A 7,054-nucleotide genomic window follows, 5' to 3' on the forward strand; every position below is an offset into this window, starting at 1 on the left:
TCTCTGTCTGTAACCTGTGTACTCTCATGTTCCGATTAACCCCAAATCTCTTTTTGGTGTCTATATCTACGCCGGGACCCGGAGTCGAGGCTGATCCTGTTGCTGTGGTCGTGTGTCCTGGATCCTCTTTCCTGAGTTCTGGACTTCGGGTCGTGGCTGAACCTGTCTCTGCGGTCCTGCCCGGTCTCGTCATGCTGCTTCCCTGATGGCTCCCACAGGACTGTTGACATCCTCGTGGATTCATCTTCCTATTATACACACATGCATTTCCAAACATCTGGACTACCTATGTTGCAAATGTATTATCTTTTCAATTTACACACGGCATCTATTGCACGTCTGTCCGTCCTGGGAGAGGGATCCTCCTCTGCTGCTCTCCCTGAGGTTTCTCCCATGTTCCCTTTAAACTGTGGGTTTTCTCTGGAAGTTTTCCTTGTACGATGTGAGGGTCTAAGGACAGAGGTTCTAAGGACAGAAGGTCTAAGGACAGAAGGTCTAAGGACAGAGGGTCTGAGGACAGAGGGTCTAAGGACAGAGGGTCTAAGGACAGAAGGTCTAAGGACAGAAGGTCTAAGGACAGAAGGTCTAAGGACAGAGGGTCTAAGGACAGAAGGTCTAAGGACAGAAGGTCTAAGGACAGAGGGTCTAAGGACAGAAGGTCTAAGGACAGAAGGTCTAAGGACAGAGGGTCTAAGGACAGAGGGTCTAAGGACAGAAGGTCTAAGGACAGAAGGTCTAAGGACAGAGGGTCTAAGGACAGAAGGTCTAAGGACAGAAGGTCTAAGGACAGAGGGTCTAAGGACAGAGGGTCTAAGGACAGAGGGTGTCGTATTGTCATACTGATATTCTGTACAAACTATGAAGTCCACTGAGACAAATGTAACATTTGTGATATTGGGCTATAAATAAACATTGATTCTATATGAGAAAACTTTAAAACAATGGCGATGCTAAGTGGGATAGCATGTCAACATAGGCGGTGCCAGGGGGGCGCTAGGGGGTGCTGAAGCTCCCCCTAGGATAGCCATAGCACCCCCCAAGCACCCCCAAGAAATGTATGTCTTTTTTTATTTTTACGTGTGGAATTCATAATTTGAAAAATGATTGATGAGAAAATAATATGCCACAGTACAGAACAAGTACTTCTGTGTCTCTGTGTTTCATTCAAGCGCAGCTCTGTGTGTGTGGCAGGCGCGCATTTAGTGTGATTAAGCGAGCGAGAGAGAGAGCACACCGTGCCAGGGACCGTGTTGTTAGCATCTGTTTAGCTGCACTAACGGCTATAAGGAGCTGTTTCTACAACAACGTGAAGGGAATGTCCTCTCCTGTCAGACTGAGGGACTCAGGGGAGCTAAAGGACTCTCTGAGTGTGTAGATAGTTCACTTTAGTCTAAGTTATCTCAGTGGGTCTGAAACGGTTTGGTCACGATTTATTATTTTATATATTTATTTATGTAAACAATTATTTCCGAGGCACACCTTCATATGATCATTATAGTTATAAAACAATAAGAGAATACATGAAAAACAGAAGAATACACTTTAAAAGGGGAGTGATTAATGAAATATCCATAAAGAAAAAGTACATCTGTTTCATCTGGGTGTTGAGAGATGTCTCCATAGATCTCTTAATGTTGCTCTCAAAGTAGGGCTGTGCAATTAATCGTATTTTAATCGCGATTACGATTATGGCTTGCGACGATTATGAAAACAGCATAATTGACAAAATACGATTATTTTGCTGGGTGCGCTTTCGCCCCTCCCTAAAAGCCCACTCGGCCACGTGGGAGTGACGTGTGTTGTGAGTGTTCAGCGCGAGCGAAGATGTCAGAACAAGAGCAGCAACTCGTTAAAAAGAAGGGTAAAACTATTTCCACTATTTGCAAGTACTTTGTCTTTACATTTCACATCGCTAAAGACATGTGCCCAGTTAGCACTGTTAGCAACCAGGGCTTCAAGCAACTTGTCAACACGTTGGACAAGCGTTACGCGATGCCGCCTCGGTATTATTTCAGCAGGTCTGCGCTGCCTGCACTATATGACAAACGCCGTGGGGAAGTTGAGAGAGATGTGGCTTCAGCTGACTACTTTGCTACCACAACAGACCTATGGTCGAGCCCAGGGGTGCCCAACCAGTCGATCGCGAGATGTGTCTAAAAATAGAACAACAATATTCTGTTTTATCGTTAATGTCCTGTAACATAATCTTCCTGTGCCAGAATAATGCACTTGAACACATCAAAGCTTTGTGATTGGCCGGCGTCACCCCATGTGTCGGGGCGTGGCTGAGGGTCTTCAGTACAGGTGGCTTGTCACCTGCCTGCGCTCATCTCTGAAACCAGACCATGTCAACAGGCTTTAAGAGATGGCATGAGCAGCCCTACCAGCATTTGCCATGGTGGCCTAAACATTTTTAGTTGGTCTTAAATTGTAGTTCAACATTTATTTCCTGTTACTTCTGGACCATGACGGTGGGCCAGCCTTCAACATTTAACTGAGTGGAATATGTTGAATATGTTTTACCAACATGTTGGCTGTATGTTGAGGAGTGTTCAGCAGGTTGTGGCAGTGCACTGCATCATATTTGATTTAATTTATTTTGGTCTAATTTATTTTTAGTTATCATATTAATAATATATGTTTAGTATGGTTTTGGAAGTGCGCTCTAGCATATTTGTTGTTCTTATTTATTGGTAAAATATTATTTGTTTTAAAGTTCAATAAATGGTCAATGAATAATTGTCAAAATAATCGTGATATCAATTATTGACCCAAATAATCGTGATTATGATTTTTGCCATAATCGCACAGCCCTATCTCAAAGTGCACCAGATTGATGCTTTTAACTTCAATATTAAAACAAATCTTCCCGGGGGAGCATGCCCCCGGACCCCCCTAGAGGATATTAGGTCCACCCCCACTTATAAAAATAGCACTTTACCCCTGCTTACACCTATATGCCGTGAGCTGATTATCGAGCCTTCATTGTAACAAGTATACTGTGTGTGTGCGTGGGGATTGTAGCAGTAGAACATTCCTCTGTAGCGCCCGGTAGATTAAGGGAAAACCCTAAATGTTTGAACGCCCTCTGTGAAACGTCAAGCTACCCCACAGCACCCCCGAAAGAAAATCTCTGGCGTCGCCACTGCATGTCAATGGGGATTTCAATGTTAAGTTAGTATTAATGCTAATTACTGTATTTATGTTATAACAACAACAGTCCACCAACTTGTATATTTGAGTGTTTGTATTTCAGTTTGACTAAATAAGCGCTTCAGATGAACATCCCTAAATCGACCCGTTGCCTCCTGGGTTTCTGAAGACGATGCTAAGCTATCTGCAACACTACACATCACTCATACAACACTAGGATTTTAAACGAATACCGTGAGTCATGCATGATGATTTTCACTGAGACCTGGCTTCAGGAAGACTTCCCAGACTCATTGGTTAAGGTACAGGGCTTTTCAAACGTTCGTATGGACAGGAACAGTAACTCGGGGAAAGTGAGGGGGGGAGGCATTTGTGTTTATATAAAGGACTCTTGGTGCAGCAATTACACAACAAAAGACACTGTGTGCACTCCCGATATTGAACTCTTATGCCTAAGTCTGAGACCATTTTACCTACCTAGAGACTATGGGAACATTTTTATCTGTGCTGTTTACATCCCACCCAATGGTAACGCATCAAAGGCTGCCTCACGTGTAGCGGACTGCGTGCACGAGCAGTTAAAGTACAAACCTGATGCACCTATATTTGTTATTGGAGATTTTAATCACTGTAACCAGCACTTCCGGGATTCCAGCAATACGTAAAAAATGGCACCCGGAAAAATAACATACTGGACAAATGTTATGGCAACATCAAAGATGCGTATGCTGCTCGGATTAGACCCCCCCTTTCAAATTCGGACCATAACACCGTCCAGCTAATCCCCACCTTTAAGGCTGCCATCAAGAGAAGTAAACCTGTCTCTAAAACTGTCAGTCTATGGCAGGATGAGCATAAAGAAAAGCTAAGTGGCTGCTTCCTGGCCGCAGATTGGGAAGTATTCTACCAGGACAATGACACCGATACCATCGCTGAGACCATCACAGACTACATTCATTTCTGTGTCGATACTGTTGTGCCAAAAAAGACCATTAGGATATATCCAAACAATAAAGACTACATCTCATCGGATATTAAACAGTGTATCCGACGAAGAAATATCGCTTTTCAAAAGAACGATGCTATACAACTGAGATCAGCTCAAAGAGAACTAAAGGGGAAACTTAAAGAAGCCCGAGAGCAACATAGTCTGAGTGTCCGAGAGGCTTTCTCAACCAAGAACTCGAAAGAACTGTGGGACTCTGTGAAAGAAATTACAAATCTGAACTCCGGCAAGAGGGAGATGCATGTTCTGGATGAGCTTAACAAAGCAAATGAACTCAACAATTTCTACAAACGTTTTGATATTAATTCTGCTTCCAACATTGATGCATGTAATAACTTGTCAACCTCTTTAACCTGTGACCCCATACACAATAGAATAATAATAATTGATGATAGTGCTGTGGCCAGGGTTTTCAAACAACTGCATACTAAGAAGGCCAGTGGGCCAGACGGTATTTCGGCACTCCTGCTGAAAACGTTTGCAGACGAGCTCACCCCTGCCTGGAGTCCATTATTCCAGCTCTCTGCTGACTCGGGAAGCATCCCTCAAATATGGAAGAAAGCTGTCATCATACCAGTTGCAAAAAAACCATGCCCACATGACAACAACGACTTCAGACCAGTGGCTTTGACCTCAATAGTTATGAAGTCACTGGAACGGATTATTGTAGGGAACTTGCGAACTGAGGTGCAACACCTCTTGGAGCCCTACCAGTCTGCGTACAGCGATGGTAGAGGTACAGATGATGCTCTGACCTCTACAACTCAACACCTGGAAAACCCTTTAGCTTATGCTAGATTAATGTTCATGGACTTCAGCTCAGCTTCTAATACTATTCTTCCCCACATGATGTTAAAGAAGCTCAAACAGATGGATGTGAACCCTTACTAATCAGATGGTACCACTCCCTCCTAACTGAGAGACAGCTCAGGTGAAAGTGGACCCTCTGACACACAGGTCATACGCACAGGGGCGCCGCAAGGCTGCGAGGTTAGCTCGCCTCTTCTCTTCACACTCTACACACATGAGTGTAGGAGTCAGCACACACACAACCACATCATGAAGCTCTCTGATGACACAGCCACACCGAGTCTACCGACTAGAGACTCGGACATTTCTCTTTATAAACTTGAGATTGAAGAGGTCGTGAAGTGGTGTGAGGCGCACCACCTGGTGTTACATGTTAAAGAACAAAGGAAATGACCTTTGACCCCAGGTCAGCAGGCGATCACAGCCCCGTCCTTATCAACAGGGGGGGAGTTGAGCAGGTTACACGTTTTAAATATTTGGGGATTTATCTTGATGCTCAGTTAGGCTGGGCCCACCAGGTGGATCAGGTAGCTCAGAGATAAGCCTGCGTCGCTCAGGGCTCATGGAGTGGATGCATCGTGCTAATGTTCTACAGGGCAGAGTCTATTATCCGTTATGGCATCACAACATGGTTTGGTAACTCGTCAGTTCAATCTAAATCACAACTCCAGAGCTTGATAAAAAGGGCTGGATGAATAATTGGCATGCTTCCACCGTCCTCTCTTCAGGAGGTATCTGAGGAGATGGTGAGAAAGCAAGGCCCTAAAATCACATGCGACCCCAACACATCCTGTACAGAGAGTTTGAGTTGCAGAAGGTATAGATGACCTAACTGTAAACTGAACAGGTATAAGCTTTCCTTTGTTCCGCTGTCACTCAAGCTGCTGAACAGTCAGGAATAACTGTGATTATGCTGTTAGGGGTTGTTGGGAGGTGCAATGTTTACAGTGTAGTTTGTGCAATCGAGAAGGTTGAATAGGGGAAGTGCATTGTGGGTAAATATGGACACAATAGGGATATGTGCGGTTTGACGGACACTATGCATAGGTGAAATAGGGAAAGTGCAATATTGATTATGTACAGTATGAATGCAATAGGGAAAGTGCAATATTTGATTATGTACAGTATGAATGCAATAGGGAAAGTGCAATATTTGATTATGTACAGTATGAATGCAATAGGGAAAGTGCAATATTTGATTATGTACAGTATGAATGCAATAGGGAAGTGCAATATTTGATTATGTACAGTATGAATGCAATAGGGAAAGTTCGGTACCTGTATGTTTCTTGTTGTTTCTTTGCCATGTGATATATGTGATCTCTGTTCTGTATCTATGACTGATTGACCTGAATGTTTTTTATGTGTATTATCTCGATGCCCAAGACACATTTCTCCTAAGGGAGACAATAAAACTCTATCTAATCTAATACGTTTCTCTCTCCTGTTTTCATTAGTTAAATTATTAAAAGTAAAAGGACTTCTTGTAGAAAGGTATTTCTTCAGAGTAAATCATCCTGATTTCCTTCCTCACACACCTCACCTGTTCCTGCAGTCTCACCTGAACCCTCATAATCCTGCGGGGGAACACACTGTTCCTGTGTTACATGGAGATACAGCAAATCCCCTTTCAGCGCAGCAGACAGCTGTTATCAGCGCCACAAAGGGACGCTAAAGCACACTAAGCTAATCCCTCTGCTTTATGGCACTGCACAAAACCTGCCTTATGGCGTTCAACGCAGACTTCAAAAGGTGATGACAAATAAGGTGCAGAAGTTTCTTTGAGGCTCAGGAAACTCGTGAAGCAACAAGGAAGAAGCAAAGTATGGAAGATAAAACAAATGTGTGTTTATGTATTCTGATAAATATATAACTGTTTACTTCCTGTCTGTTCATGAGGACATATTGCACTGGGACTCCTTCCTTCTGTTTGCATTGTGTTCTGCTCTCAGTGTTCCTCAAACTGGTCTCTTGAACGCATCAACAGCCTCTTTCACATCCTCCTTTTCACCCCTTCCTCCCCCATGCCTTCATTGCATCACTCCATCCATGTTTGTTTCTTTGCTCCTCTCCTTTCTGTATGCA

Source organism: Pseudochaenichthys georgianus, unplaced genomic scaffold (genome assembly GCF_902827115.2).
Source record: "Pseudochaenichthys georgianus unplaced genomic scaffold, fPseGeo1.2 scaffold_774_arrow_ctg1, whole genome shotgun sequence".
NCBI lineage: Eukaryota > Metazoa > Chordata > Actinopteri > Perciformes > Channichthyidae > Pseudochaenichthys > Pseudochaenichthys georgianus.